At 41.9% G+C, this 8176-nt stretch overlaps 1 long non-coding RNA gene across 1 annotated transcript; it reads right to left on the bottom strand.

The window, feature by feature from the left end:
• Window positions 1–297: 297 nt before the first annotated feature.
• LOC149149424 (uncharacterized) lies at window positions 298–1186 on the bottom strand. Its single transcript, XR_016262250.1, has 3 exons — window positions 932–1186; window positions 624–806; window positions 298–423 (listed from the first exon to the last, which is right to left on the bottom strand). It is a non-coding gene; the product is annotated as an uncharacterized LOC149149424 (long non-coding RNA).
• Window positions 1187–8176: the final 6990 nt, after the last annotated feature.

Here is an 8176-nt window from a genome sequence, read left to right as displayed (position 1 = left end):
CATTAGCAAAAAAGAAAACAATAGTATTAAAAGCATATATTACATTTCCTGAACAATGTTGACAATTATACTCATTCATATGCCACATGGAACCAAAACGAAACATGCCAAGAACACAGCTTCATTAGAATAGTACAAACCCAAAATATTTCATTCACAAAAAAATAAGATTCAAGTCTGTTACTACAAATTTAGCATAAGTGTATAATGTGAATTAAATAGAAGCTTCTTCAAAGGCAAAGAAGTGTTAAAACCCTAATCACCATAAACAATATTACACAAATCCTTGAATAATGACCATATGTTATTTGCTCAGATTAAACCGTAAAACTGAATAAGTATGTTATTTATTTGTCTTCTTAATCGAAACAGAACCCTTATGCCAAAACCGCAACTAGAACCCCCGGGTGATAATTTATAACCCTGAAAGACAAATAAGAAAGGAAGAATATTTAGAAACATGGTCGACTCGTAGAGAGAACCACAACAGAAACGTTCTGGTGAAGCACCCATACATGTGTAGCATCCAACAGGAAAAGAGTAGAACATATTAGCAACTCGAAGGGGAAAAAGTAGCTGTGAAGCTAGAAAAAGTCTGTGGTATCTTGAAAAGAATTATTCACCTGGATGTTTTCGGCGAGGAACTGCTCTTCGGGTTGGAATGTATTCAAAAACTGAGTACATGAGCCATAATAAGCGTAACAGTTGCAACCCTAGCCAAACCGAAATGAATTATATTACTTGTACCACAGTCCAGACGAAGTTCGCTTTCAATGCTCAGCAGCTACTAAAAAAACAGGCAGACTCTGCAAGAAATTAGGAGACACAACAACCATAACACAAAGCTATCACTGTAACCAATCTGTGTTTCTGATCCGAGCGAAAGATAAAATAAAAATTGTCCACGTGGAATAAATCCTTAGCGATTTACCTGTGAAACGGCCTAGATAACAAACGGAACCTGGTGCAAATAAACTCTGAAACCCTCGGAGGGTTTACTAGTAGAGGCGTTGCTTAGCACTAGGAGGGAAAGTGACAAATGAGTTGGGTTCGGCGGACGAGGGGCCAGACAATTTTCCTTTAACCGCTCAGTTAGGAACTCCATCACCTGATCAAAAACCTTGGATTTGGCACCTGTCATCTCTATTTGTACCACTTGTTGCCTCGGCCCTCAATGACCGATGAAAGGAGAACCTTCGCTGAACCATAAGTGATAAACATGAAAATTAAGGTAAAATGACTTAATGTGTTACAAACATTTGTTTATGACGTTACGGGGTTATAAAGTTTCGGAACCATTAATTCGAAGCAGTGAATAAGGTTAACTAGTATCCCACAAGTGTTATATGAGAATATTTATGTAAACTATATATATCCTTCCTTAAAAATCGGGAAATTAGATGACTCATTAATGTTTGTGGTTCACACTTTACTTCTATGTAGTAAACATTACAATTCTCACCTTAACCGTTGTAGTAAACATTACAATTCTCATCTTAACCGTTGGAGAAGTGTTACTTTACTTGTTTACTTGTTGCGTTTTGTTGCGAAAAAAAAAAAAAAAATTATGTTGTGTTAATAATTTATGGATATGTTACACATGTCAAGAGATTTGATTTTTCTCAATCCTCGGTAGATCTTGTGTTAAGATGGATGTAGGATGTTTTTATTATTAGAGTTGTCTTTAGTGCGACTTTTTGGACTTTCCGGTGCGGTGGAAAAACTAGAGGTGAAATTTTTATTTGTGTTATTTAAAATGGTTCAACCTTGTGATTTCAATAAATTTTTGCTGGATTTTAGAGAAATTAGATTGGAAAGTTAGATGGGAAAAACCCACTTAAAAGGCTTTTAAAAAGTCTAACTAAAAACACATAATTTATTATTAATTATTATTATAATCATTAATTTATTGTTTAATATTTCATTTTTAATTTTAATTTTATTCGATATTATTATTAATAATTTTTTGATTTTATTTTATTTTTAGGGACTTAAAATGTTTACGCAAAAGTTACAAATCTCTACACATTCGACAATGTTTCTCTAAGAAATTACTTTGAACTTTTTATTCTTTTACACTACAACTTTTCCCCCATTTATTTTCTTTCAGATTTAATTTTTAAAATGTTTTAAAATAAAATTATAATAAAATATTTTGATTTTGAAATGAGTTATGGTTTTTAGGCAAGTAGTATTGATAATATATGGTATTGGCTCATGGGATTGTAATAAATCATATTTACAAGATAATAATATCCACGTTAACATGAGGTGAATATTGAAGTTTAAGGATCTTGTTATATTGTATGTTTATATTATAAAATTAAATTGAGATTATATATATATATATATATATATATATATATATATATATATATATATATATATATATATATTTCCGAAGAAGAAAATTCATAATTTCTATTAAAAAGAAATTACATTCTGTAGATGCCCGTAGGCATATGCTGTAATGTGGCTGTCCCACTGCTCAAAAGCAAAAAAGAGGTACATATAGTTCCCGAAGGAATACAGTATTATCAACAATAGTTCAGAACAAATTCGCTATACAAAGCAGATCAAAAACTGGAATGTGTTGTAGTATATACAGAGTATATAGCATACTGATGCAAAATTAGTAGAGGCCATTGCCTCCCTGAAGGGGGCCATCTATATATGGCCTGTGATAGTAGCTGTGCATCCCCTCAGGATTATATTCCTCGATCAACCAATCTCCAAGAGGTCGATCCGCCGCTTCTTTCGAGAGCCGGTCTGCAGTAGCATTTCTTTCCCTGTAAATATGAGTAACAGATATCTGGTCAAAATGTGTTTTGAAAATAACAATTTCTTCCAAGATATGTTGCAAGGAATATGCATGACACATGGATTTATTGTTAAACCAGTCAACCACAGTTAGTGAATCCCCAAAAATTTGTAGTTGATGACAGTGTTTGGACAGTGCAAAGTATAGAAGATGCCTCAGGGTCATAAGTTCCGCATGATTGTTTGTGCCCGGGCCGAGGCCCAATCTCATATCGAAGTAATGTGAGTCTGTAATATGTAGAAGAATGCCTCCCCCACATCCCTGACTCTGAGCGGCACCATCGAAGTATGCCCATGGCATATCCCTGTTTATGGATTCCGTGGCAATAATCCTGGGCTTATTCTGTTTGCTTTCAGATGGCAGTTCGAGATAGGCCGCACAAATAATAGGGGGGAGTAAATTCCAGTTTACTATTCTGTTATCAAAGATTATCGCATTCCTCCAGGTCCATATATACGAGGCCATCAAGAGAGGTAAATTCCTAGATTTTTGAGAGGCCACGGAAGTCCACCATTGTTCCCAAGCCGATTGTAAATCTGATCCTTGCCATGCCGCAGTTATATGGAGAGCTTGGGTGGTCTGGGACCATACAGTCCTGGTAATCAAACAGCTAAGGAATAAGTGGTGGGTAGATTCTTCATCCTGCCTGCAAAGGACGCACCATGATGGGCCTGCAAATGCCCTCTTTCTAAGGTTGGAGCCCGATGGAATTTTATCCGCGAGAATGTTCCACATAAGAAGACGAGTACGCAGTTGGGCCTGAAGGTGCCATATATCTGTCCACCAACTTTTATGCGAGGCCGGGTTTTTTCCTTCAATCAGTTTGTAGTACCCCAACTTCGGCTCATACTGTCTGGATTTGGAAACTGCCCAGATGAGCTCGTCCGCCTCCTCCCTGAGTCTGATGTGTGTTTCGATTAGTGCCTGAATGTACTCCTTCCATAAAATACTCCAATGCTCTGTCAATTGCCAGTGCTGATCTGTAATCCAGGCTTGTGAGAAGACGGTGGAGTGCTGATTATCTCCGATCTGCGAGAGGAATTTGATATCTTTGTTATTGAGATGCTACACCAGTTCTTCCGGAAGAATGTGAGCATTTCCCGAACCAGGCCATGGATCATAGCCGATGCGGACAGAAGCACCATTACCAATGCGCCATAAAAGATTATCTCTTATGAGTGGCATGGCATTTAAAGTGGCCTTCCATATCGCAGAGATGCCCAATCGATTCCAGTGTGGTCTTCGGATCCAGTCAATAATGTCCATAGGCCAAATATACTTCTGGTAAATAACTTCTGCCCAAAGATTGTTCTGTTTGAGTAGAGACCAGCCCTGCTTGGCTGCCAGCGATAGTGCAAATTCCGGTAGAGCTTTGAGGCCCCATCCCCCCCACTTTTTTGGAGTAGTGATCTTTGTCCATCGAGCCCAGGCGAAAATCTTTCCTTTTTTGTTTCCATTCCATAGGAATCTGTTGTAGGCTTGTTGAATCCTATTAAGAATGCCTTTAGGGATCCATGAGAGGGACATCCAGTATACTGGAGTGGCCTCAAGTACAGATTTGATAAGCATAAGTCTGCCTGCTTTGGATAGGAGCCGGTGGTGCCAGCTGTTGATCCTCTTTTCAATCTTTGTTATGAGCCAAGCCCAGTTCTCTATTTTATATCCATCTGGTTTTAGTCTGAAGCCTAGATATTTGATACCCTCCTTCAGCTGTATTTCCGGGAAAGGGAAGTACTGTGAGGCCAGCTGTGATTCCTGTATTGTACACCCCTCAATGGACTTAGTCAATTTCCCTCTGTTTATCTCCATGCTCGTAGCTTTACAGAACAACAGAAGGATGTCATTTAGGGCAGTGGAGTCCTGGACGCTCCCATTAATGAAGATAAGTATATCATCTACAAAGAGTAGATGAGTAAGGTAATAATGCTCCATAATTTTGAGACCACAGATGTCTCCGTTCCTTTTAGCTGATGCAATGAGCCGGCTTAACCCTTCCATGACAATAAGGAAAAGAAGCGGGGAGAGAGGACACCCTTGTCTGATTCCTCTGCTGATATTGAAACGAGCAGATGCTGAGCCATTGATGAGGATAGCGAAGGAGGTAGAAGAGATGCAGCCCATGATCCATTGAATAAGAATATGGGGGAAGCCCAAGTGGGTGAGCATCATCTTCAGATAGAGCCAATTAACTTTATCAAAAGCTTTTGCAAGATCAATCTTAAGAGAAATGCCTTTAAGATTTTTATGCTTTATGGAATGAAGAGCTTCCTGGGCTGTGCCAATGGCCTCATGAATGTGTCGGTTCTGAAGAAAGGCAAATTGTTCAGCAGAGATGTGAGAGGACAGAATGGGCTTGATACGGTTTGCTATGATCTTGGCTATGATTTTGTAGAGGCAATTGCATAAAGAAATTGGCTGGAAGTCGTTGAAGGAGGTAGGGTCATCTGATTTAGGGATCAGAGCTATGAAGGTGTAGTTCATAGGGGGTTGGATATGCCCAGTGATCCGTCTCTCTTCAATGACTTCCAAAAGGTCCCCTCCCAGCAGATCGAAAAAAGCCAGATAAAACTCTACTGGCCACCCATCCGGCCCCGGGCTCTTATCTTTTTTGAACCAATTGAGAGTACCTTCCAATTCCTGCATCGTGACTGGTTGAGTGAGGTTTTCTAAATCCTCCTGTCCCACAAATCTAGGGAAGTGGCCCGCCAGATTGATTATATCTGGAAGATTGATCTCAGGCGGGGCCGTGAATTGCTTTCTGAAATGTTGAATCCCCATGCTGGCCAGTTGATTGTGCGTAGTGGCCCAACCTTCTGTTTCACTGGGAAGTTTCCATATAGTATTTGAGGCCTTTCTTCCATTTGCTATGCTGTGGAAGTATTTGGTATTACAATCCCCTGCTTTGAGCCATATGGCTCTGCTTTTCAATCTCCACAACTCCTCTTTTTCTAGCAGGATTTTTGATTTCTGAGCTACCAGATTATTCAGTAAGTCTTTAGATGCCTCTGATAGGTAACCGGTTCCCCTATCGTCCGTTAATTGAGTAATTTGGAATTCTGTGTCGACAAGTAGCTATTCATCCTTGATGCGTTTCCTCCTTGCCCAGTTCTCTGATAAGTTCTTTAGCTCATTTAATCTGCCATAAAAATCCGCAGCTTTTCTATGATCTCTGAGGGGTGGTTGTGATCTCCAGTAGTCCGAGACCATGTTGGTATAATCCTGGTCTTGGAGGAAACCAGCAAAAAATTTAAAAGGGGAGCGAGGTTTGCTGGCGGCCTCGCTGACTTGAAGGAGGATTGGGAGGTGATCAGAGAGTCCGCCAGAGCTGACCCATTGTCTGTACAAAGGGAAGAAAGGAATCAAATCCTCGTGCACCAGAAATCTGTCAAGTCTTCTGCCCAAAGCTGCCCCCCCAATTCTCCGGTTGTGCCAAGTAGGGACTTTTTTATTCATGGGAATATCAACCAGCCTGTAAGAGTCAATTAGCATATTCATCTGTTCTGATATAGGATCCGGCTGAGCATGGTGTCCCCATGATTCCCCAGCTCCAAGGGAGAAATTGAAATCTCCTCCCACAACAGTATCACTAGTTATGTGGGAGCTTCCAAGAAAATTTTGCCAGAAAATCAGCCTATCCATATTAGGTCCATAAATGTTGATAATGCGAATAGGGCGGCCTAGCTCGCCCGAAAAAATGTCCATACCTAGAAAACCTCTGCCCCCCCAAGAGGAAAGAGTCTTGCCTTTTCTAGGGTTAATACCAATGATCAGGCCACCGGAACGGCCAATAGCGTCCATACCCTGAAATATCCAGCCAGGGCGCAGGGACTGGAGTGTTTTCACAGCCACTTCCGAGGTGCAGAGGGTCTCCTGTAGGAAGAGAATGTCACATCTGGATTCTTGGATCAGCCGCTTCAAAGCCAAACGCTTTTTGGGGTTGGCTAATCCCCTGCAGTTGAAAGAGAGCCAGATCATGGGGAACCAATAGCCAGGGGCCCAGTTGCTCTAAGTGCCCGTTCAATGGTATGTTGTCACCCCTGGGCGACATCCGCTACCGCATGCTGCTTAGCCGAATTGATTTTAGAAGGACGGCCCCGCTTAGGCTTACAAGAGTGTTTTCCCGGGGAGACACCAAGTCCAAGCACTCTGGTTCGGACTCGAGGTCTGAGATGATAATGATGCGAATCGGAGCCAGAAGGGGGGGAGGAGGAATCAGGGAGGCTTTGCTCCTGTCTGTGAGATGCGGGCGTAGTGGAAAATACAGGGGGTAGGGGAGCTATGGAGCAGGGGATGGATGGAAGCGGCTCCAGGTTAAATAGAGGGGGCTGTAATGAGGAGTACATACCCGGATGCAAAACATCAGATAAAATAGGAGAACATGAAGTAATAGATGCTTTACCCATGTGAGATAAAGTCGGCTCCACTGACTTGGACCGGGTGTGCGGCGGAGCAGGAGCGGATGTATCCTTCCTTCTGTTGGATTTCTTTGTGCCCTCCGGAACCGCACTAGCTGGAGTCGCATTTTGAGGCAGATCCCCTTCCACAGGATTTTTATCTCTTCTGTGTTGTTCCACTGAAGGCTGCTGTTTAGTCCCTTTTGTATCCTCTGAGGTCACTCCCGAAAGAAGTGGGCAGTCCTTGTACAGGTGACCTATTTTGTGGCATCGTCGGCACCGAAACGGAACACCTTCGTAGTCCAACAATTGTTTGCGCGAGAAATGTCTTCGATGCAGGGTGATTTGCTCCTCCAGTCCGGCTCTAGTGTCCAGATGAACCAGGATTCGGGCCATAGTCATAATTCCGGTTTGCTCGAAGGATTTATCGTGCTCCAGGTAGGTGCCAAGGGCGTCTCCAATCCTCTTGAAAACTTGCGGAGTCCAGAATTGCATGGGTAGGCCAGGAAGACGAACCCAAATCGGACCAGCCCCCAATTGCTCCCTATCTGGGTCAAAAAGAGGATCCCAGCGTTTTAGCAAGACAGGAGCCGATTCAATGTGCCAGTACTGGGATAGTATCCACTGGGTATATTCCGGTCGGTGAAATTGCATTGCAAACCAGCCCCTTGCCAGAACCCTGATCACTGGTAGTTCCTTAAGAAGGGAGCCCCAAATCTCTTCTGTCCATAGCTTTAATCTTTCAACTGAATAGGTATAGTCTCTTACCCTTCCAACCAGTACCTTGCAAGCATTTTCCATAGCATCCTCCATCTGAACGTCTTCCCCAAACGTAAGATTAATATCAGAGTCCAGAGCCCTCAAACACTTTCCTTTTTTCAGATTCTTCGAGTGCTTTCCAATAGGAAATTCTTCTAGTAGCTTTCAGCAAGGGTTAGAAGAGCTAAGTTGAGCTGAACCC

Source organism: Pinus tabuliformis, chromosome 9 (assembly GCF_031772625.1).
Source record: "Pinus tabuliformis cultivar Carrire ecotype Pingquan chromosome 9, CPIR1, whole genome shotgun sequence".
Classification (NCBI taxonomy): domain Eukaryota; kingdom Viridiplantae; phylum Streptophyta; class Pinopsida; order Pinales; family Pinaceae; genus Pinus; species Pinus tabuliformis.
Note: the sequence above shows the minus strand (reverse complement) of the source record. Positions and strands in the feature narration are given on the sequence as shown.